At 41.2% G+C, this 24,393-nt stretch overlaps 1 long non-coding RNA gene and 1 pseudogene across 3 annotated transcripts in view; both read right to left on the bottom strand.

Moving 5' to 3' along the window:
* LOC131496187 (uncharacterized) overlaps positions 1 to 4,853 on the bottom strand; it is a 172,674-nt gene extending 167,821 nt beyond the window's left edge. For 2 of the 3 annotated variants that reach the window (XR_009254368.1, XR_009254369.1), the window contains exon 1: positions 4,126 to 4,328. This is a non-coding gene — a long non-coding RNA (uncharacterized LOC131496187). Of the gene's footprint in view, positions 1 to 4,125; positions 4,329 to 4,492 lie in introns of those variants that run through there. The other variant, XR_009254370.1, reaches the window with a different exon arrangement.
* Positions 4,854 to 8,668: 3,815 nt separating this feature from the next.
* LOC131495553 (keratin, type II cytoskeletal 8-like) lies at positions 8,669 to 15,297 on the bottom strand (annotated as a pseudogene).
* Positions 15,298 to 24,393: the final 9,096 nt, after the last annotated feature.

The raw sequence follows: 24,393 nt of genomic DNA on the forward strand, positions 1-24,393 counted from the left end.
GTCAAGCCCCACGTTGAGCTCACTACTGTCAGCATGGAGCCTGCTTCAGATCCTCTGTCCCCTTCTCTCTCTCTCTCTCTCTCTCTCTCTCAGTCTCTCTCTCTCTCTCCGCCCCTCCCCCACTCATGCTCTCTCAAAAATAAAAATGAATATTTAAAAAAATAATAATTAAAAAAATAGTTATTCTTAAGGGGGTGCCTGGCTGGCTCAGTGGAAAGAGCATGTGACTCTTGATCTTGGAGTCATGATTTTGGGCCCCCTATTGGGTGTAGAGATTACTTAAGTAAAAATAAAACTTAAAAAGAAATAAGAAACAAAATTATTTTTCTAAATTGCAGAAAATTGAATGGATCATATCACAAATGAGCTATAAAAGTTAGTGCCTCCATAATAAATGCCAGCTACACTTCTTGTGATTATTTCATCTCGTTTAGCCAACTGTGTAAATGATGTTACCTAAACTAACAGATGAAACAGGAAGAAGGTATAATAGAGTCTTCTATAAGCTAAAACTTCAAGAGTCGTATTTACAGACACATGGGCATTTGGGGAACTCCAAAATCATTGGGTCTTAGCTCATTTTACAGTTTTCCAAATCCATTCACGGACATTATCATGCATGTTCCTCACAGCAATTTCCAAAGGAAGCAGTCATGCAGCAGTGAAAGAAGTGTGCTCTGAAGCAGGAAGCTTGAGTTTGAGTCCAGGTTCTCAACTTAACTAGAGGTCTGATAGTTATTTATCAATGCCATTACCTGTGAAATGTGTGTGGTGATAGCTACTTTCACTTGCTGAACAGATAAGTGAAATGAATACATAAAAATATCTAGCTCCGTTTCCAACTTCTAACTTCTTTCCATGCAAATCCCAATGGGTATTCTTTTTTACATATTTAGAGAGAGAGAGCACGAGCGGGGTGGGAGGGGGGGGGGTTGCAGAGAGAGAGGAGGAGGGAGAATCCCAAGCAGGCTCCATGCTGCCAGCACAGAGGCCAACCTGGGGCTCAAACTCAGGAACTTTTAGATCATGACCTGAGCTGATACCAAGAGTCCAATGCTTAACCAACCGAGCCACCCAGGAGCCCTCCAATGGGTATTTTTTTTATCGTGACAAAATGGTTCCAAAATATAACAAGTCTCCAGGAAGAGCCAATAAAAAGTATTAAAGAAGAATAATGGAAGACTACCATGGTGGTACATGAATTACATTAATGGACTCAATTCCTCAATCCCTCTCTGCATCCACCTTTTTTGCAGTGTGACTCAGCAGTTCCTTCTAGGAAAAATGGAATGTGTTTCCCTGCACCTCAAGTCTAAGTTCAGTCCCGTGAATTGTTTTGGCCAATGAGATGTTAGCAAACTTGCTGCAAGCAGAGATTTATGAAAGTGCTTTTGCATTTGCTTCCTGTCTGCCCTCTGCACCTCACCATGGAACATGTCTGGGCTAGCTGGCTGGTGGTTAAAAGATATGTAGCCCAACTGCATGCATTTCCTTAGACCATGAGCCAGCAGACCACCAGACTTAAGAATGAGCCTAACTAAAGCCAGAAAAACTTCCCAGCTTAGCCCAGCCTAAATTACAAGCTACAAATGCAAGAGCTAAATAAGCATTTATTGTTTTAAGCTGTATTTTCTCAGTGGGGTTTTTATAAGAAAATTAAGCCCTATAGAAAAAATATTTGAGTGACTATTTTCTCAAGTCTCCCAAATGGTACATAGTTAATTCATTACATATAATAAATGTCTTAGGGTATTAAGGCTTAATTATCTTCTGGAACCCTGCTAAGAAGGGATGTTTTATGCCATTGCACTTTGGATGGTTGTCATATAGCATAATTGTAACAACAGATAACTAATACAACCATATATGCTTTATAAAGTTATCATTCTTAAAATAATGTGTCACCAAAATGACAGAGTAATGGACCAAAATTAAATATCAAAAAGTCTGAAATCTATAAAAAATACAAAATAAAAGTGACATTTTAAGAAAGAAATGGAGCATTCATTGTGACAAGTGGCTACTATATGCAGAACAAAAACCTAACTCCTTGACATCTTGCCTTCAAATACACTCCATATTGTTAAAAAGAGTATTTGTTTGAAGAAAAAGCTGTATTATAAAAAAAAAGGTAATAGTTCACATCATCTTCTACTGATAAAGGCCTTTTTAAGCATGATTACCAGTAAAGGAAACAATAATAGAATGATTGATAGATCTATGTGAAACTTTTAAACACCACTGTATGTTTAAAAATCAAAAATATTAACTCTGACACAAAATTTTCATATTTCAACAAATAGTTAAAAGGAAAACAACAATTAAATTTGGTAATTGCTATTACTTATATATGTGTTTTCATAGCAAAAACTTATTGAGCTTCTTCTATATGCCAGAACTGTGTATTTGGAGCTTAAATAGAAAGCAGGGGGAAAAAAAAGAAGGAAAGAAAGCAGAAAGAAGCACAACCCCTATTCACACAGCACTTAAAGTTTAGTGAAGAAGACAGAATAGAAGCCAGTAAATAAGTACAGGAGAGCATTCCAGTAAGAGGAAACTGCATGTGCAAAGGCCCTGTGGTGGGATGGACTTTAGTGCATTTGAGAAACTGAAATAAGGCCAAAGCAGCAAGAACACAGCAAACAAATGAGAGACTGGCTCAAAAAGAACTAAAGAGGAAAACAGGGGCCAGAAGTTGCAAAGCCTTATAAAGCCTCAGGAAGACATTTGATGTTTACCCTAAGAAAGTTACTTAAAGTGAATGGTTTTAATTGGGTGGGTGACATGATCATATTTGTGCTTTGACTTTCTGACTATAGACAAGATAATTTATTCAAACATGTGAAGTTAGTGAGTTACTGTATTAACACAGGCAAAGCTCTAGGAATTTGGCCTAGAGGGATGGTAATGAAGATACTGACAAGCGAATGGATTCAAAGATACTTTAATGATTAAACACACACACACACACACACACACACACACACACACACAAGCTTGGTGATGGGAAGGATTAAGGGAGTGACGGAAAGATAATATTCTATTATGCCAAAATGTGATAATGGCATTCACCAGGCAAGTTAAAATCAGTAGAAAACCAGGTGGGGAAGAGACGGATCATGAGCTTTATCTTAAATATTAAACATATTAAGGCTGAATGGTCTCTGACACATTCATGTAGAAGTGAAGTAAGAGGTTCAGTATAGAGTAGAGGTAGGAGCTAGAGAAAGAAATTTGGATCCCATCAGCATTTAGCGGATAGCTGAAGCTACAAACATGGATATTTGAAGCTGTGGGAAAGCTTCTCAAAGCAGAGACCGAAGATAAGTATCCCTAAGACTTAGCCTTTAGAAGTTCCCAAGATTGAAGGCCAGCTGGAGAAGAACAAAGACTTGCGAAAGCATGAGGCTAGCATGAAAGGAGAAAAGCCCAGGGTGGGGAGGAGTAAAATCACCAAGGCCAGCAGAAGAGAAAACTTCAAGAAGTAGTGGTCACCAATGTCCAACTCGGTGGAAAGGCCAAGTCAGACAAGGACCTGACAAGGTGGTATCCTGAGCAAGAGTTGCCAAATGCATTCAGAGGTGGGAAAATGAAGACATCAAGGACAGTCCTCCCCGCGAACCCACGGGGGATACCTTCCAAGACTCCTCGTAGATGCTTAAAACCAAGGAGAGTACCAAAATTTATATATCCTATGGCTTTTTCTATACATACCTATAATGAAGTTTAATTATAAATTCGGCACCGTAAAAGATTAACAACGATAATGATAAAATAGAACAATTATACCAATATACTGTAATAAAAGTTCTGTGAATGTGATCCCTCTCTTTCTCTCAAAATATTACACTGTAGGGGCACCTGGGTGGCTCAGTCGGTTAAGCGCCCCACTTCGCTCAGGTCGTGATCTCACGGTTCATGGGTTCCAGTCCTGAGTCTGTGCTGACAGCTCAGAGCCTGGAACATGCTTTGGATTCTGTCTCCCTCTCTCTCTGCCCCTCCCCCGCTCGCTCGTGCGCTCGCTCTCTCTCCCTCTCTCTCTCAAAAATAAATAAACAATTTTTTTTAATTTAAATACTGTCATCTTTACAAAGTATCTTAAAAAAGATATTACCCTGTACTCACCCTTCTTGGAACGTTGTGAGATGTGAAACTGCCTACGTAATGGTATGAAGAGAGGTGAGTGACGCAGGCGCTGTGACGTAGCTAGTCTACTATTCACCTTCTGATGATTCGTCAGGATCATCTGCTTCCTCCCCGCGGTTTGCCGTGGGGAAAATGAAATCACAGATAGCGAAACTGCGGATAAGAGGGGAACTACTATATAGGCAACTCTTGTCAGAAAATAGGTTGCAGAACAGAAGGATTATCGAGGGATGTGAATAATCTTTCCCTGCTTTCTTCCTTTTTGAATTTGCCATATGTTTTGTTATTAACAGAATTTTAAGTTTATTTATTTTTCATTTACACCCAACGTGGGCCTCAAACTCACAATCTGGAGATCAGGAGTCACATGCTCTTTCACCTGAGCCTCCGGCGCCCCCTACAAAATGTTAAAGGTTATTAATATCGTCAAATTCAGTACTCCAAAATTTTGTCAGTAAGTATAAAATGGATAATAGTTTAAAATATATGGGCGATTTACATACTAAGTGGTATATATTAGTCCTCATCATTAAGGTTTGTAAGAAATAGAAGTAAAAAGTAAATGTAATTTAAAAATCAAAAGTAAGTAATGTATGGAAAGTTCTTACTTCCCTGGCTGACACAAATAGACATTTTCTTCCCTTTTCTCTTTATATGAATAATACTACAGTCTAAGACAATTGAAAGATTTTGTGCAATTGAAACTGAGCATTCTGCTTTATCAATGTTAATCTTCATTGGACAAATTCTACTTATTTCATCTCTTTCTTATTCTGTTAGTACATATATACTTCCATTATAATTAAATTGATATAGGTTTAATAAGCAAACAAATATTTCACAAAAATACCATCCAGTATTTTTGGTTGTGGTGTTTTTTTAAAAAGATAGGGCACAATTTATGCATATACACATATTATAAATAAAGAAATGGGTACACAAACATGTTTAACTTGTTTAAGATCAAAATTATTTGATTAGGGGCGCCGGGGTGGCTCAGTGGGTTGAGTGTCAGACTCTGAATTTCAGCTCAGGTCTTAATCTCGCGGTTGGTGACTTCCAGCCCCACAAGGGGCAGGCTCTGCACTGACAGTGTGGCTCCTGCTTGAGATTTTCTCTCTCTCTCTCTCTCTCTCTCTCTCTCTCTCCCTCTTTCTGCCCCTCCCCTGCTCATGCTCTATCTATCTCAAAATAAGTAAAAACTCTTTTTAAAAAAAGAATATTTGATTAAATGAAGCAGTGAATAAATTTTTTTCTTGCAAAAATTTTGCCTGAGCCTGAAAAGGAATAGGAATCAGCGCCTGGCATTATGAATGCATTTTATCAGGTGCCATAGGCACATAAAAATTGGTTATTCCTGCTTTACTCATATGTTGGACATAAACCAACACCACTCTGCAGCAAGTTCCCTTACAGAAGGAACTCTGTCTAATCTCTTACAAAATGTCCTAAATAAGAAAATAAAATAAGTAGAATTAAAGCTGTACTATACCAGGGCACATTTATATTTCTGACAACTATGGATTATTCAGTAATACCCCTCAGTGCACCAGTAAGCAGAGAGCATGGAAAGCTAATAAAAGTAATGAAGTCTTTGTAATACATGAACTCACTGCTATTAAATCTCTTCCGAGAAATGGGATGAGCCTGCCAAGTTTGTTGGGAGGACAGCTGAATTTGTAAGCTGGTGAAGTGAATATAAGTTGTGCCACGTGGCAACAGGGGCTGAGAGATAATGGGTGTTAATCCTCAGAAACTGAATGCTTTCTCTAGCCTTCAAATTTATTGAGAAGTGATCATGACACAAAGCTGGATTTGTCATATCTGTGTACTTGTCAGCAAAGTCCAGAGATGAAATCGCAGTTTCATAGTATACAAAGCTTGGGTGTATCATAGTTGCTACCAGTATTGAGCCACACAATGTAAACTTAACATTCTTCGTCCAATGACTGATATCATTTGCCATCCCTGTTTAAGGCCTGGTGAAGTGCCTTAGTTGTCCAGAGCTCCCTGGAGCCATGATGATATTCAGGTCTATGGAAAGTGCTAGTCAAGTGGTGTATTGGTCAAAGACCAACCAGGAAACAGCACACTGTAATTTAGGAAAGCTTAATATACAAAGGTGTGGGCAGGGTACACGAAAACCACAAAAATAGTACAGTACATACCCTGAGGTAGTATTAGTGGGGAGCATTTACCACTCCTGGAACAGAAGTGTCAAGAGAAGGAAGAGGTTACTGGAATCTAGAGACAGAAAGGGCTATGCAGAAAACGTCACCTTACAGAAGCTGTGACTTTCAGAAGAGGGACACAGCCAGTCTGAAGCCATCCTGTAGGGAGGAGGATAGGCAAGTAATACCCCAGCCTTCTCTTCCCTCTACTCTCCAGCAGGTGCCGCCCATTGACTGAACCCAACCAACAGCCCAGGGCAGAGAGCCCTCTGAAGCAGTCTCTCCGGCATGGTGCAACGTGGAGTAGCAGGTAGGGTAACCTGAAGGGGCAAATGGAAGGTACCCAACGTAAGTGGAAAGACAGTGTTATTGTCTTAAGTAAACTCTAGCTTTGCCTAAGCCTTATTTTATCGGTAGTTCCCTAGATGATATTATTTGCTTGGTTTCCTCTCCAGCAGGAAGAGTTTTAACCTAAGAGTGGGTGAAGGACATTAATCCCCCATAGTCAATTTCCTTAAGCATTTTCAGGTAACATTATCTCCTGCTTCCCCATAAAAATCAAGAAGGCTCACCTGAATCCCCAGGAGAATATTTATTTTCATTTTGCAAAGAATGCCTGTTGTTGAGTCTTTTTTTAAAAAAAGAGAATAATTAAAGCTCTCAGTTTTTCCTTTTACAAATCAGGTGAGCAATGTACTTACTCTGAACAATGACAGTTTTTTGGCTGCTTGTGAACCCTGGAAATATTGATCAGTTAAAAATATTCGGACGCTTGCATCTCCTGAATTTGCTTACTGCAGCCCTTCTTCCTGGTCGGTCAGGAGAACACCAGCAATTTTGTTCTCATGATAAATTATCCTCCCTGGTAGGTCACTCTTTTTTACCTAAAGTCACAATTTGCTCCTTCCTCTAGGTCACAACCTGATTTTTCAGGGTGACAGATTTATTGCTTGCTTTGTGCTCCAAAAAACAAATAGCCAACATTGCTCAAAATACAGTACTGTCACAATAACTTTGGCTATTTCCCAATGGGAATAAGACCTGGCATTTATATTCCTGTTTGGATTTGGTAGAGAGAGAAAGAGAATTTCCACATTTCTCCAGATCTGGGCTGGAGATTGGTAGTTAGGTTCAGGCCACGCTGCCAGCGTAAGCAAGTGTTTGTTGGCGTAGTCTTGGAGGTTCTCTTCTTCTTTTGAGGAAGTCCAAAAAGCAGAGCAAACAGCTACTTCTGACCTCCAAAGTAAGCCTTTTCACTGATGGCACATTTACCCCTTCCATCATAAAAGCCCAAGTCACCCATAAAATGTCCCTCAAACCTGAGAAGGAAGCTGTGATATTAGGTAAGGTCATGTCGAAGACCTCTCATGGTGGAATGTGGATTAAAGTGATGAACCACATTTCCAGGACTGTTCATAAAAAAGAAAAGGAAAGGAAAGGGGAGCGGAGGGGAAGGGAGGAAAGGGAAGGGGAAAGAAAGAAAGAAAGAAAGAAAGAAAGAAAGAGAGAGAGAGAGAGAGAGAGAGAGAGAGAGAGAGAGAGAAAGAAAGAAAGAAAGAAAGAAAGAAAGAAAGAAAGAAAGAAAGAAAGAAAGAAAGAAAGAAAGAAAGAAGGAAAGAAAGAACAAAACCCACACTCAAGTCTTCCATGGTTCCTTCCCCAACCTGCCATCTGGATATGCTGCAAATCTCCAACCCTGCATCAAACCCACATTGCACATTTGTAAATGCTGTGTGACCTTGCAAACGTTATTAAACAGCTCTGTGCCTCCATTTCCTCATCTGTTAGATAGAGAAAATTATAGAACATACTTTATAGGGCTGTTGAGGGAATTAAATAAGCTACTGCTTATAAAGCGTGTAAAACAATGCCTTCCTATGCAGGAATTAGATAATGTTTATAAATTTAGTCTGGTGAAAATAAAGTGGTATCTTCTTTGTGGTTTCCATTTCCTAAAATGACTGCTCACATCTTTTGCCATTTTTTTCTACTCTGGTTGTTAATCTTTCTCTTATTCATTCATTGAAATTCTCTATTCTGGGCTAAACATTTGCTATTTGTGTGTTGCAAGTATGGCTATTCTTATTCATTCACTTTTAAGGATGTGGAGGAATGGTTGGCAGACCAGCTGAGGGTTTATTTGGGAAAAGACACTTGAATTGGCTTTTAGCTGGGGGCAAGGGCGAGAGGGAATACCCAGGGCAGTAGACTCCCCAGAAGGGTAGACTGAGGATTGGGACTGAGCCTCAGGTGGGTCTCCTGTTCCTGTAGCCACCCTGCACAGCCCCTTCCCCCAAAGGCTCTATGGCAGCCACAGGAACGAGGAGGCTGGGAGCAACCACAGTGGCTACTCAGTTGGACAGGACATCAGATGACTCGGAAACCAGCTTCCCATCACGTGTCTCAGCCTTCTTCACAACCACAACCCTGGAGGAGCTGACTCGGCTGAAGGTACTGGAGCCCCGCCGCAGCAGAAGCAGGACTGGAAGGAGCTCAGGCTGTAGTTGTGGCCAAGGTTCCTGAGGCCCCCCCAATGGGCGGAGCTCAGCCCACCGGAGCAGCCACCTTGGTATGGTTACTCATGTTGTGCATTCCAGACTCCAGCTGTATCTCCCGCCCTCCAGCAGCTTGCAGGTGGTGGCGATCTCCATGTCCAGGGCCAGCTTAATGTTCCCAAGCTCCAGGCCCTCACACATCTGTCCTGCCATGGTCCACTGGGCTCGCTGCAGTGCAGCCTCCACTTGGCGTCAGCGTCCTTCGTGACCAGCTCCCCACACTGCCCGGTATCAGCAAGGGCAACCTCCAGGGAAGCCCCCTGGCCTTTGAGGCTGTCGATCTCAGCCTGGAGTCGGCCATTGTTCTGGTTCATCTCACAAATTGTCTTTATGCAACTGAGGTCATCCCTGTGCTTCTCAGCCAGTGCCAGCACCTCTCATACTTCTAGTACAAGGTCTCAGCCTCGGCCGGATACAGTTAGCAATATCCTTGTACTGGACCTTGACCTTGGTGATGATGCCATCGGTCCAGGAGGCTGCTGCTGTCCACGGAGTGGAATGCAGAGGTGTCCGAGATCTGTGGCTGCTCTCGGCTCTCCTCTGCACAGGCCGGCCAGCAGCTCCAGGAGGGACTCCAGCTCTGCCTCATCCATGGAAGCTTCACCCACAGCCTTCTTGACTTGGAAGATGCATCTTCCCATCTCTGCGTGCTCTGTATCTCTTCCTCCTACTTATTCTTGAAGTCCTCCGCCAGCCCCTCCTGTTGATGGGCTCCACCGCAGGTTCCAGCTTCTCCTGGGCCAATGTGTCCAGCTGGCACCCGAAGCTATTGATGTAGCTCTCCAATATGTTATCCATGTTGCTCAAAGCCGTCTTCCACTGCTGCAGAAGGCTCCAGTTGGTCTCCAGAATCTCATTCTGCTGCTCCAGGTTGCGTAGCTTGTTGATAAAGGAGGCGACTTGCTACTGAGGGTCTTGAGCTGCTCCTTCTCCTGGATGCACACCCTTGGATGTTGGGGTCCACCTCCAGCTTAAGAGGGCTCAACAGGCTTTGGTGCCCTGAGACAGCTACAGTGCCCCCTGGACCCTCTCGCCTGCATAGCCCCTGACCACATTCATGCTGGTGCTCAAGCCACCTCTGAAGCTGCTGCTGCTGCCCACCTGGGGGGCTGGGGAGCTGATATGGGAGCCAGGTGTGCCAGAGCATGAGCTGCTGCTGAAGGCCCAGGGGCCAGAGGTAGACACCTTATAGGACCTCTGGGTCACCCTGATGGACACGGTAGAAGCTGGAGAGGAGGCAAGTAGGCTGAACCAGAGATTCCAGAGGGAGCCAAGGATGACTTCTAGGTGGGGCGTTCACTCTCATTATGATATGCACAGTATAGATTTTAATCAGGAAAATAAGAATTTTCAAAAAAGGCATTGAAAGGCAATGCCCTAATAATTGGAATAAAATATTCCAAACAGGCTGACTGCCAGCCTTCATTAGACATTGCTTTTTACCAAATCAAACTGGCTTAAATGTTACATCAAATTGTTAAATCAGAGTAAATTTATAAAATAATCATCAATAATAACACATTCGGGGATGCACAGAATAATAAACACAATTCCTGCCTTTATCAGATTTAACATCTAGCTATGATGAAAGAATAAGCACATTAAAAATATTTATAATTATAAGGAAGTATAAATTTTAGGTAGTACACACCAATGTACGACTCATTATAATTCATTCCTATATTTAAGAAACTCATTTCATAAGTCACACCAGCAAAGACAACAAAATGGTGAAAACTCATTTCCTTCCCTGTTGACGGGAATCCTTGAAAAGTCACAGTTTCTAGTGTCCAAACCATGAAAGAACAGATTTTTGTTATTGGAATTAGTCCATGGATAGGAATATTGTCATAGATTCAGTGTCCAAGAGGATGATCGGGCTGCAGCTAAGTCCTTGTTCTCTTTCTCTTATCTTTACCATCTCTCATTTGTGTAGTATGGTTTCTAACACATCATGCATATGGGGAAACTCCTAACCTTTAAAAAGTCTCGTTATCTTATTTATGTAAACATTCTTAAGTTTTTCAAGGCTCTTTCTATATAGGTCTTGAGTGATAAATGCATGTTGGTTTCAATTATTTTTATTCTTAAGCATTTTGTGATCCAAATATGACCTCTGTGGACTCAAAATATTTTTTTTAATGTTTATTTATTTTTCACAGACAGAGAGAGAGAGAGAGAGAGACAGAGCATGAGCAGGGGAGGGGCAGAGAGAGAGGGAGACACAGAATCCAAAGCAGGCTCCAGGCTCTGAGCTGTCAGCACAGAGCCCAACATGGGGCCCAAGCTTACGAACTGCAAGATCATGGCCTGAGCTGATGTCAGATTCTTAACTGATCGAGCCACCCAGGAGCCCCTTAAATTTTTTTTTTAATTTTTTTTAAATTGTTTTTGACATTTATTTATTTTTGAGAGACAGAGAGAGACAGTGCATGAGCAGGGGGAGGGGCAGAGAGAGAGGGAGACACAGAATCCAAAGCAGGCTCCAGGCTCTGAGCTGTCAGCACAGAGTTCACGGGGCTCAAACTCACAGACCGCGAGATCATGACCTGAGCCGAAGTCGGACACTCAACCGACTGAGCCACCCAAGCACCCCTGGACTCAAAACATTTAAAGTCTCAGGTGTTTGTTTCAAATCAGTCCAGCTTCGGTCCTTAGTTCAGTATTGGTTATCAGAGAACAAGAATATGTTAAAACACAGTTTTCTCCGGACAGAGAAAGAGGAAGAATGCCAGGCAGGATCCACGCTGTCTTGACAAAGCCCGATGCAGGGCTTGAACTCATGAACTGTGAGATCATGACCTGAACTGAAGAGTTGGATGCTTAACCAAGTAAGCCACCAGGCACCCCATTTTTTAAGGTTTTTTTTTTTTTTTTTTTGAGAAAAAGAGAGAGAGAAGGGAGGGGCAGAGGGAGAGGGAGAAACTCAAGCAGGCTCCATGCTTAGCGCAGAGCCAAACACGGGACTTGATCTCACTACCTTGAGATCATGACCTGAGCTGAAATCAAGATTCGAATGGATAACCGACTGAGTCACCCAGGCACCTCAAAAATACTACATTTTAATTGTAAAAATTTATTCCTGAATTCTTATGACTGTTACAAGCCAAAAGACCAGTTGGCAGAGCAAGTATTTAAATTCTGATGTATTGTTTCAATTCAATAAATGTTTGTAGTAATGGTAAGAATAGTTCATAGAAAATGAACGTCTGTGTGCCAGGCCCTGAGCAAAGCTCTATCAGAACTAGGGCTTATCTACTCAACTCAATATATGCTTCTTGTGATCGTGGTATGTGCAAAGCACTGTCCTAGGCGTTTTGGAGTCTATACTCCAAATGCCTGCTTTGGTAGCTCAAAGACTGGAGAGAGCCTATCCCTAAAGGAATCTGGAAAGGTTTCCGAGCCGATGTTAGCACATTATGGCTTGAAAACCGAGGAAGCCTCCCCCGCTCTGCCCGCCCCACACAAGCCACAGGGGCTGGGCCGCGGGCCTTAGCAGAGGCACTGCTGCAGCAGGACGCTGCCCACACAACTCCATCCCCACCCCTGCACAGGAGCTCCAATCCCCATTGCCCTGAGCGTGTGCTCTTTTTGACTCTGGTTTTGTGTTTCAGTCCTGCTTGGTGGTGGTGTCACCTGCTCATGAATTGGTTTGTGGCCACGGCCCATTCTCACCTCAGCCTGTCACATACACCCTGGGAAGATCTGTTAGGACTCAACAGATCACCATGTCCATATAGCTCCTTAAGCTTTTCAAAGTATCATCTCAGATAAGGAAATGTGTGGAGATTTAAAGGTGATTAACTATATCACTATGTAGTAAAGAATATGGATAGCAAAAAACACTGGATTGTATTAAGCAGGAGTTACAAACCTGCAAGGCATCTGGGGGAAATAGATTGGGCACATAATGACATCCCTGACTTCAACCCACCGGTATTTTTTCAATTTACATTTTGTAAGATGATCTATAATGACATGCCATCGAAACATAAATACTTCCACAGGAATCAGCAGAATTTTCCAAGGTCCCATCCAAACCACTCTGTACACATTCATAATCCGAATAACAGAATTCCTTTCCCTCTGTCAGTCACTGTGTTTGTTTTCTTTTCATGGCCATCAGAAGCTACCAGTGAGATAACTCAGAAAATATCATGCACAGAGAGCTAATTGGAATGGACTTTGCTACTCCTTGGCTGGTTTCAAGAAGCTGACCTCGAGCAAGAAATTTCAGAAAATGGGGAGTGAATGCATGAGCAATGTGTTCGAATTCACTAACTCTGTTCACAATTCTCTTCCGGGAATGATCGACTCAGAGGAAAATAAAACCACAGCTGAGCCTTAATGGTGGGCACTGAGTGGAATGTAATAAAAATATTCTCTTTTTAATATTCATTTATTTTTGAGGGAGAACGCACACAAGCAAGGGAGGAGCATAGAGAGGAGGGGGCAGAGGATCTGAAGTGGTCTACATGCTGACAGCAGAGAGCCCGAAGCAGAGCTCAAACTCACAAACTCACAAACCTGAGCCTGTAACAGACACTTAACTGCTTAACCAACTCAGCCACCCAGGCACCCCTTTCCTCATCATTACTTCAGGAGACCATGGAGTTTAATGGAGAGATCAGTGAATTTAAGGCAGAAAGATGGAGATCTAATCTGCCAAAAAGTAAACATTAGTCCTTGCCCAGGATCCTTCAGTTTCTCCTGCTGTAACAGGGTGGGGAGTAACTAAATATTCTCTAAGATTCCCCAGAGTTTTAACATTGTCTCACTAGATTGCTCTCCATTCTAGGCAAGCTGGTTTTCCTAGACTATCCATTAAGTATCCAATATACAAAGGAAGAGATTCTTAAAAGTGGCAGAAGTTAGATTTCAGGTCAAAATTGTTTCTCAAGGTTAGAGTCTTGAGGCGCCTGGGTGGCTCAGTCAGTTAAGTGTCCAACTCTTGATTTCAGCTCAGGTCATGATCCCACTGTTCGTGAGATCTAGCCCCATGTGGGGTTCTGTGCTGACAGAGTGGAACCTGCTCAGGATTCTCTCTCTCCCTGTCTTTCTGCCCCTCCCCTGCTCGTGAGCTCGCTGTCTCTCTCTCTCTCTCTCTCTCTCACTCTCTCTCTCTCTCTCTCTCTCTCACTATCAAAATAAATAAACATTTTTTTTTAAAGATTAGAGTCTCTCTCTGTGAACTAAGATAAAGCAAGCACCACCTCTCAATTTGACAGAGACAAACTGACTCTCTGTGATAAACTCAAATCAAATGCCTAAAAATTTTTAAAGTTACATATAAAGCTTTTTGGCCAATCCTGTTCCTGTATTGGGGCGCCTAGCTGGCTCAGTTGGTAGAGCATGCGACTCTTGATGTCGGAGTTGTAAGTTCAAGACCCATGACGGTATGGACATTACTTAAATTTTTTTTTTAATCTTTAAAAAAAGAACCTGTTACTGTATTATTGTCATTCAAATACTTAAAAGTAAACTGTGTTGATAAGGTGCCAGATAAAGATGCCTACTGCAAGACAACCTGTGCCTCTCCTTCCCATTTATTCTCAGCTTTCTTTTCCAGGAGGGGCCCTCCCCAGCCACCCTGTCCTAAAACGTACCCCCAGAGGCTTTCTCTTCACCCTTTACTTTTTTCTTGAGTACTTATCATCATCTAACATAAGATATATTTTATTTACTTGACTTATTCTCTCTCCATGAAAGCAGAGAATTTTGTCTATTTTATTCACTGCTAAATTTGTAACATCTAGAACAGTACCTAGTACATAGGAAGCACTCAACGTTTATTTGTTGAATGCATAAGTAAATATTATTTACCATTATGATAAAACAATTGCCACTTTTAAAAGAGTGGTGTATATCTGGTATATAACCGGAATAAATGTAGGCCTGCATTCAGGATGTTTTCCAGCTCCAGATTACAAGAAAGGTACACCTTTGGTAGGTACACCCTACCAAAAATAACTACATAAATGAACATTCCACATTGGCAATTATGACACAGTCTGAAGTCTGACATAAATCAAGGGATTTAACTTCAGGATGACAAGAGAATCAGAGAAACACATTATTCTCAAGTGTCTTCAGTCTGGGTTTGGGTGACACACAGAGTAAGCAAAGGTATCCTAAAGGCTTTTTTGCTGGAGTGGCAGCCAGACTTGTCTTGCTTTTGCTTTATAAGCGCAAATTATAATGAATAGCTCTATGATAAAATATAATTCTGGTTCTCACCCACATTCCAGAAGAAGAAACTCCAGAATCTCTCTTTGGGCTTCTCCTAAATTATTCCCGAATTCTAGGGGCTGATGTAGTGTGAACGGGGGGTGGTTAGTCAGTAAGATGCCCACCAGAGTAGGAAAGGCCATTCCGATGTCTTGCCCACCTGTCCGCCTCTCAGTTCTCAGTTCCGTGTGCCTCATGCTTAGTCTACCCCAGGCACCAGGCAGCTCTAGAGCATTGTAGTAAGATCTGCTCTGTGACTCACCTGCAAAATCACCGTCTTGTTTTGCCTCCCAAAACCCAGAACTGTCTTTTCAATACTGACATACAGGATCTTTTTCCCTCTTCTTCCTTTGCTCAGAAACCATTCACTATCCTGCTACCCACTTCCACTCCTCAACCCCTAAGTTCCTTAACACACACACACACACACACACACACACACACACACACACACGATTTATTTCACAAGACTCCTTTATTCCTATATCCCAAAACCTAAGTACTTTTTGCTTGGCAATTGCACTAAATTGGCTCTCATGTAGCTAGTTCCACTTACCTGTTTACTCTTTGGAAGTAATACTTTCTTGTCTTGTTATCAATTTATCACCTCCAATGCCACCCCCATTTCTAGGCTTGTCCATTTGGTTGGCAGAATTCAATGCCTTGCAGTAGTGGGACTGAGGACCCCATTTCCTTGCTGGCCATCACTCACTCTCAGCTGTAGAGGCTGCCCATATGCCTTACTGTGTAGCCCTGTCCATTTTCAAACCAGCAAGAGTGCATCAAATCTTTCTCAGATCTCCTATGGTTGGTAAGTGGCAATCAGCCATGTTGCCTAAGCCAAAAATTTGGTGATCTTTCTTGACTCTGTCTGTCTATTCAATTCTACCTCCATATGTATAAAATTTATCCACTTAGCCTCATCCCAACTGTTTTGAATTCTAGTCCAAGCTGCCATTGTCTGCTACCTGATATTTTGTAACAGCTCCTTAACTAGCCTCCTTGCTGCCCCATCTGCTGGTAATGGAGTTTCCTCATTGCATCCAAAAAGGTTCTTCTAAATCTTAGATCTGGTCTGTTTTTTTAAATTGCCTTCCTAATTCCCTGTCATCTTCAGGATAAAGATCAAATTCCTTACCATAGTCTACAAGTGACATTCCTAATCTAGTCCCTATTTATCTCTCTGATTTCATCTCTCGCTCCTCTCCCTACCCAATCCTCAACACAGAATAGAAGAAAATCCGGAATCCCCCTCTTAGGGCTTCTTCTAAATTATTCTACCATTTTCTCCCTGTCTCTCTGCTCCAGCCTTTCAGAACTACTTTTTATTCACCCAACATGCCTTCTCCTCTCCTGCCCACCACCAAACCTGTAGGCAGGCAGTTTCATTTTCCTAGAATATTATGTCCTCCCTCTAGGCTTTCTTAGATGTCACTTTAGAAATCATGTCTTTAAGAAATCTTCCCAGGGCCACCTGGGTGGCTCAGTCGGTTGAGCGTCCGACTTTGGCTCCAGTCACGATCTCGCAGTCCGTGAGTTCGAGCCCCGCGTCGGGCTCTGTGCTGACTGCTCAGAGCCTGGAGCCTGTTTCAGATTCTGTGTCTCCCTCTCTCTCTGACCCTCCCCCGTTCATGCTCTCTCTCTGTCTCAAAAATAAATAAACGTTAAAAAAAATTAAAAAAAAAAAAGGTAAATGTTAAAAAAAATTTTTTTAACAGAAAAAAGAAATCTTCCCAGACTTGCCAAAGGCTTCCCTAAGTCCCATTATGTTGTACTTACTCCACCAAACTGTTCATTATGTTCTGTCATCAATGCCCTTCTCATGGTACTTCCATCAGACTGTAATGAGACCCTCAAGGTAGGAACCATGTCTTCTCTCTTGTGTCTCTAGTAGTTAGAAGGTGATTAGTAAATGTGAAGCACTACATTTTTTAAAAAGTTAATGCATGAATTTATTACCAAAAGTCACAGGTTGTTTCCCCTGGAAAGTAAATAGTAGGAGGTTAAGAGTACAAGAGATGTATCGGTGAGTAATACTAATTAGGAAGAAAAAAAGGAAGAGCCAGATGGGCAGAGCTAAATGTCAGGCTGAAATGCACACCTGACAATGTCTCTGCCAGCTCAGCAGAGAGTGTGCGACAAAGGTTTCCCATGACAGGCGCTTCATGTTGGGCACATGGCTGGACTGCATAAGCCTTGCTTAGACATTGGTGGAGACCCCTCTGAGAAGAGTATGACCTCGGCCTGAAAGCAGAGGCCAACTCTGAACAAGCCAACAAGTGGAGTTGTCAGCTGAACACAACTTTTGGGAGCCAAGTAACAAACAAGTCTTTTTTTTTTTAAACAGGTTTGTTTGTTTTTTAATGTTTATTTATTTATTTTGAGAGAGACGCAAAGACAGAGAGAGAGAGAGAATCCCAAGCAAGTACTGTCAGCCCAGAGCACCACACAGGGCTCAAACTCACAAACCAAACCATGAGATCATGTCCTGAGCTAAAATCAAGGGCCAGGCACTTAACCCACTGAGCCACCCAGGCACCCCCAAACGAGTCCTTTCTTGAAGGGGGATCTGAGTAGCACATCTCCCGGGCTACCATACCAGCAAAGGTGTCCAAAAGAGTGTTCCTTGGGCTTTGAAAACAATATCAAAAAATGGGTTCTAAAAATAGTTTAACTTTAGTAACGTCAATGACAGTATGTATGAAGGGGCACCTGGGTGGGTCTGTTGGTTAAGCCTCAGGCTCTTGACTTCAGCTCAGGTCATGATCTCACAGTTCATGAGTTTGAGCCCTGCATTGGGCTCTGCACTGACAGTGTGGAGACTGCTTGGGAGTCTCTGTCTCCCTCCCCCATCCATGTGTTCTGTTTCTCTCTCTCTCTCTCTCTCTCTCTCCCTCTCTTTCTCTCTAAATAAGTAAACTTTAAAAAAAAAACAGTATGTATCAAGATAATACTGTATTAACATAATATCAACAATATACGTTAACAATATTTATAAATAACATCATGTTTTAAGTATATTTCTCCCAAGGTAACACTTTTTGCTATTTTTGAGGAGAGGGTATTCATTCTTTGAACACATCAGTTCTAGCATATTTGGTTTTCAAAATCTTAATCATATGAGAGCACCTGGGTGACTCAAGTCAGTTAAAGGCCTGATTCTTTATTTCAGCTCAGGTTATGATCTCATGGTTTGTGAATTCAAGCCCTGAGTCAGGTTCTGCACTGACAGTGAGGATTGTGTTTAGGATTGTCTATCTGTCTGTCTGTCTCTCTCTGCCCCTCCCCCACTTGCACACACACTCTCTCTTTCTCTCACTTAAAATAAATAAATAAACTTAAAACAATACTTAATCATATGACTTTAGAATCATTACTCTTACATATACAGGATGATGAAGTCTTGTTTCATTTTATTAACATATATTGTTAGAATTTCTAAACGGGCTATTTTTGACCCAATATTTGTCTTTTAACAAATTGTAAAGGAATAGTAAAAAGTAAATTATTGTTCTAATATGCTCACATAATCTAATTTGCACTCCTGCAACCCAGAGTCTGCAAAATGTCAATCACTTAATGACACTTTGATAAACTGAGCAAAATGAACAAATTCCACTAAATATACTGAGAATAAAATGCGAGAATTTTTGCTTTTAGCACTTCATCTCTATATTCAACTTGATAACTATACATTTTAAATTGAGATTTGATAGAATCTAAAGACAAGTTTTCCTATATTTTCAGAAACCAAAGTAGTAGAAACAACCACAAATTTTCAGGAAAATATTCTATGTGAGGCAAGTTGTTTCATGAGGCCTAGATTAGAAAATTCCACTTTAAATATCTTGTGCAGGGACACAGTGACCACACATATGCAATTTCACCAGACTTCATAGTATATGAGCAACATAGTTCAAATATCCCCAGAACCTTTTTCTAATATTAAATATGTTGTGTTCCCCATCCTAAATCATCTTTATAATTTATTCAGTCATTTTTTCTGATATCTTAAATTCTTGGCTTTTCTATATCCTGTATACATACTCAAACTTTGCTTCTAAAAGAATAGAGTCCAGGAGCACCTGGATGGCTCAGTCAATAGAGCATGAAACTCTTAATCTCAGGGTCATGAGTTCAAGCCCCATGTTGGGAATGGAGCCTAGTTAAAATTTGAACAATGTATAAAAGAAAAGAAAAGAATAGAGTTCATATACTCCCTCACAAGAGAAGGGTTCTATGGGTTACCTATAATATTTGGAAGACAAAAATTATTGGTGAGAAAAAATAATTATTGGGGTGGGGGAGATAGTCAAACTGATTCTATCCTACAGGCACGTACTGAACAATGACTTCATACAGAACTCTGCAAGGTGTTTGGGATACCAGGATGTACAAACTAGAATCTTGCCTCTGGTAGTTTGCATTTTAGAGAAGGAGAAGAAAAAGGAGAAGGAGAAGGAGAAGGAACAAGCGGGGGGGGGGGGGAGGAGGAAGAAGAAGAAGACAACATAGAAAGAAACTTTACTCATGAAGAAGCATATAACAGTGAAGAATGAATGTGATGTGAGCATGACCTATCAGAAATAAGAAGAGGATATTTTAACAAAATGGGTCTATTTTGTGTATGTGTATGAGAACACTTACCATGAAAGCTACCCTGTTAACAGACTTTTGTGTGTGCAATATAGTGTTGTTACTGCAGACACAGTATTGTACTGGCTTTGAAACACAAAGCATATAAAATAGCTGCCTTTTGAAGTTGTGGTTGAAAAATGGATCTTATCATCATCATCATCAAAGAATGATCACTATGTTGCTGTCAGTCCACGATTATCATGTGAGATTCCCTGGGTTGTTCACACCTTTAGAAGTCATGCTGCCTCAGGAGTCATATCACCTCTTTCAGATCCCTAAACTCTTACTCTATGATAACACACTTCAAATAGTTCTCCACATAATGGTTAACTTCCTCTTAAAGCAGTGGTTTGTGCCCTCAGGAGACTGGTATTCATTCAGTCAGCACTTACTGAGAGACGACTAGATGTCAGGCTTTCAAGAAAAAAAAAATCATATAAGCTCTCAAGGAGTTCACCTTTTTCTCTACACCACAAAGTCCAGCCTGCAAATAAATGTGTTTGTATGGGAGTGCCTCAGTGGCTCAGTTAGTTAAGGTTCCAACTCTTGATTTTGGCTCAGGTCATGATCTCACAATTCATGGGATCAGGCTCTGCACTGACAGCACAGAGCCTGCTTGGGATTCTCTCTCTCCCTCTCTTTGCCCTCCCCCCCACCCTCAAAAAAATAAATAAACTTTTTTTTAATGTGTTTGTATGATTACTTATTTGAAGTCTGGCTTCTGCATTACACTGTAACTTCCCTGAGGCAATATAACATATTGGCTAATATACGGGACTATGAAGTCACACTGCCTGGGTTCAAATCCTTACTGTGCCACTTACTTGCTGTGTGACCTTGGAAAATGACTCAACCTCTCTCACACCTGAGTTTCATCATCTGAAAAATACCTACCTTGTAGAGTTGTTGTGAATACTAAACAAAATAAAGTCTATAAAGCCCTTAGTATAGTACCTGCCACACAGAAATGCTTGATAAATGTTAAATATTTCTAGGATAGGAGTCATTTCTCCTTTGCTATACAGTTTATTCCTTGTGCCTGATACCCACCAGTGCTCAATAAAACAATTTAGTTCATTTTGGTCCCATTAAGAGTACACAGAGCACATACTAAATGCACTGTTGAATTCTTTAATTCAACAAAAATTTGACTGCCTACTATGTGCCAGGCAGTGTTGATACAGCAATCAATAGAACAGTAAAAAATCCTTGTTCTTATGAAGCACATAATATAATGGAAGAAAGACATGCCAAAAACATAATGCATGTAGAAAGGCTATCTTTAAAGGTGCCTAGTGCTAGACAAAATAGCACAGAAGGGAGACTGGGAGTGCAGAGGAATAGGTTGAATGTTTAAATAAGGTAGTCAGGATAATCCTCCTTGAAAAGTTACCATTTGAACAAAGACTTAAAGGAGTTGAAAGAATAGGCATTGCAATCATCAAGGTAGGGCATAGCCAGTGCCAAGTGCCTGAGGCAAGAGCGCGCCTGGCAAAGGAGCAGCAAAGGGACGTGTGGGGCTGGAGCAGAGTCAGTAGAGGGGAGAAGCGTACCAGATGGGGTCAGAGAGTAAATGGCAGGATGGGAGAGGGCACAGACCATATAGGGCTCTGTAGACCATTGTGAGAACCTGAGCTTATACTGTGTGACATCAGAGCCAGCATTGAACAGAATGACATGATCTGTCAGACATACATATAGATATAGATATATACATATATATTTAAGAATCAATCTAGTTGTTTCCTCGGAATACATCAGATGAAGGAAGGAGACCAGGTAGGCAGCTGGTATAATAAACCAAATGAGACATGATGGTGGCTTCGATCATAGATGTAGTAAGCGATAAGCTTCTCGATGCATTTTGCAGACAGTGTCATCAGGATGTCCTGAAAGATTGATGTATTCGGAGAAAAAGAGTCGATGATGTCTCCAAGGCTTTTGGTTTGAGCAACTGAAAGGATGAGGTTGTTATCAACCAAAAAGGGGGTGGTGAGTGGGCAGAACTGGGGATAAGGAAGATCCAGAATTCAGTTTTGGATACATGAAGTTGGACTTTCAAGTAGAGAGCTGAATAGGCATTTTGGAGTACAGGCTTTTGGGCCTTCCTCTAGGTGGGTCAATCTGAACTCTCTCAGGACTGTCTTCTCTGAAGGAGAAAATCATATGGAGGAGTTGGGAAAAAAATGTCTTTTAGATTCTTCCACCTTTAATTTATTCAGCTGGTTTTTATTTTATTGGAGGTCTTGACTGTATCGGGAATTCCTGAAGGTGCTGATACAAATGCAAACAAGAAAACAAAACCCAACTCTTTCCTCATAGGACACATTCCATCTTTAACTCTGTGATTCTGCAGAATGACCCATCCAAAGGAACAGCTAAAAATCTGAGCCTTCCCAAGGGTTAGTCCTGGAATTAAAAATAAGTGAGCTGTTGAAAAGGTTTTTCTGATATTCTGTTTGTTAGGTCTTTTTTTTTTTTTAACTGTTTAATGGAGAATGTGAACCAGGTAGTAAGTTTGACTGCGTTCTAGAGCATCAACATGTGAGAGATCAAGATGGAACATCATTGTCACAAAACTGCCTTTTCTGGGCAGCGCCCTGGAAGAAATTGCCAGAACGTGAGTTTTCTAGTTAAAAGGAAAAAATGTTGCAATTACTCAAATCAATAAATGACTACCTCTATCATCTCTGTGGCCACATGTGTGGAAATATCCTGGCAGCACAGCCAGTATTTGTGCTAACATTAGCACATTCAAGGAAAATCAAAATGTGCTGTTTTTGGTTGCCAGGCCCTCTTAAAAGCCTTCTCCCTCCCATCACCTCTTAGATGAGATTGACATATCTGCAGGGTAATGGAGAGAAGCCAAACCCCTTTTTCATCTACAAGGACCATGGCTAAAATTATCTATAGAGTATGCTCCCCAGACAATTGTATATCACGTCTGCCTAGATTAACAAACACAAGATTGAGTAATGAGAGGAAACCCAGTGGATTACACAGACACCCTTTCTGGATCTCAAGTCCTAAGTACTTTGTGTTCCCTCTGCCTGATGCCCCATTCCCCTAGATATTTACTTAGCTGGCTGCTTCTCACCAAAACTTCTGAAGCTCCTCACCTCAGAAGGACTTCCCTGATCGCATCTTCTTAAAGGGGGATCCAACACCCCCCAGACTCCCAAGTGTCCACAGTGATATAACTGCCCTTCCGATAGAACTGTATTTGTCACTCTGAAAGAATCTTAATATTTAACTTCTTGATAAGCAACTTCTTGATATTGTTTCAATCTCACTTGAATATAGGCTTCATGAGGGCAGGCACCCAAGACTGTCTGATTCTCCTTTGCAGGGCCAGAGTTGAGAATAGTGCCCAACAAATATTTATTATCCAATGAGCAAATGCTTGACCTGGATTACCTGGGTGGTGGTCTACAGTGCCTGAAGCCTGAAGATCATTTTTCAATCGCTCCATTTCAATGGGTTAAATCCCTCATAAGCAAGTCAAAAGTAAGAATTGTGGCAAATACCCAGAGAATTCAGGTGCAAAAACCTACTTTGACCTCAGATATCCATTTCAAGAGAAAGTGAATCTTTCCAGTTCCTTTGGTTCTTGACTTGACTTTGTATGTGTAAATCTGGCTATAAACAGCTTTTCCACTGACAGTAGAGAATAGGCTTTTCTCCTTCCTCAACAATTAGGAAGTTTCAAAGTAGTGAAGCTCTAATGAATTATGGATATATTTGCAGATAGTTTGGGGTTTTGTTTGTTTGTTTTTTCATTCACTTAGAAAAGAATTAGGCCAGGGGCACGTGGGTGGCTCAGTTGGTTGAGCGTCTGTGAGTTCCAGCCTGGAGTCGGGCTCTGTGCTGACAGCTCAGAGCCTGGAGTCTGCTTCGGATTCTGTGTCTCCCTCTCTCTCTGCCCCTCCCCCACTCATGCTCTGTCTCTGTCTCTCTCTCCCTCTCTGTAAAAATAAACATTAAAAAAAAAATTAAAAAAAAAAAAAAAGAATTAGGCCAGAGAAGCGTTGGTTCTAGACTCAATACAGCTGATTCTCTGTCAGAGCCTGACTTTGCTGTACCTCAGTTTCCAACTTTTTGAATGACAAGGTTTAGCTAATAACAGGTAAAGTTTCTTCTTTAGAATATGTAATTCTAAAAATTAGATATTTTTCTACAATGCTAAGATGATTTATGAGCAAGATTCTATCTCATGGGGAACAAGGAAAAGAAGAGTTCTCTTTGAATCCTTTCTTACATACTTTTACTCATCTGCTGAACTTTGTTCACCACAAAGTATTGAAGATTTGTGTAAGCCATGACTTACCTGAAAGGATTTTGTAATTATTATTTACACACCAAAATGCTTCAACTGGGTTAAAGAGTTAAATATACAAGAAGAATAGCAAATATTTATTTGCATAGCATTTACTATGTGTTTCAAAGTATCTTAATCTCTACATCAGCTTTATGAAGTTGGTAATAATATAATCATTGTACAGATGAAGAAACTGAGGCATAAAGAGGTTAATGATCTTGCTTCAAGTCACACAACTTGTAGATACCAAGTGAAGATTTGAACTGTGTGCAGAGCTCCAGAACTCACACAATCACCAAGTTATACTACCTCTGGGTATAGGATTTTTCTAAATTCA

Source organism: Neofelis nebulosa, chromosome 15, assembly GCF_028018385.1.
Source record: "Neofelis nebulosa isolate mNeoNeb1 chromosome 15, mNeoNeb1.pri, whole genome shotgun sequence".
In the NCBI taxonomy this organism is placed as follows: Eukaryota; Metazoa; Chordata; class Mammalia; order Carnivora; family Felidae; genus Neofelis; species Neofelis nebulosa.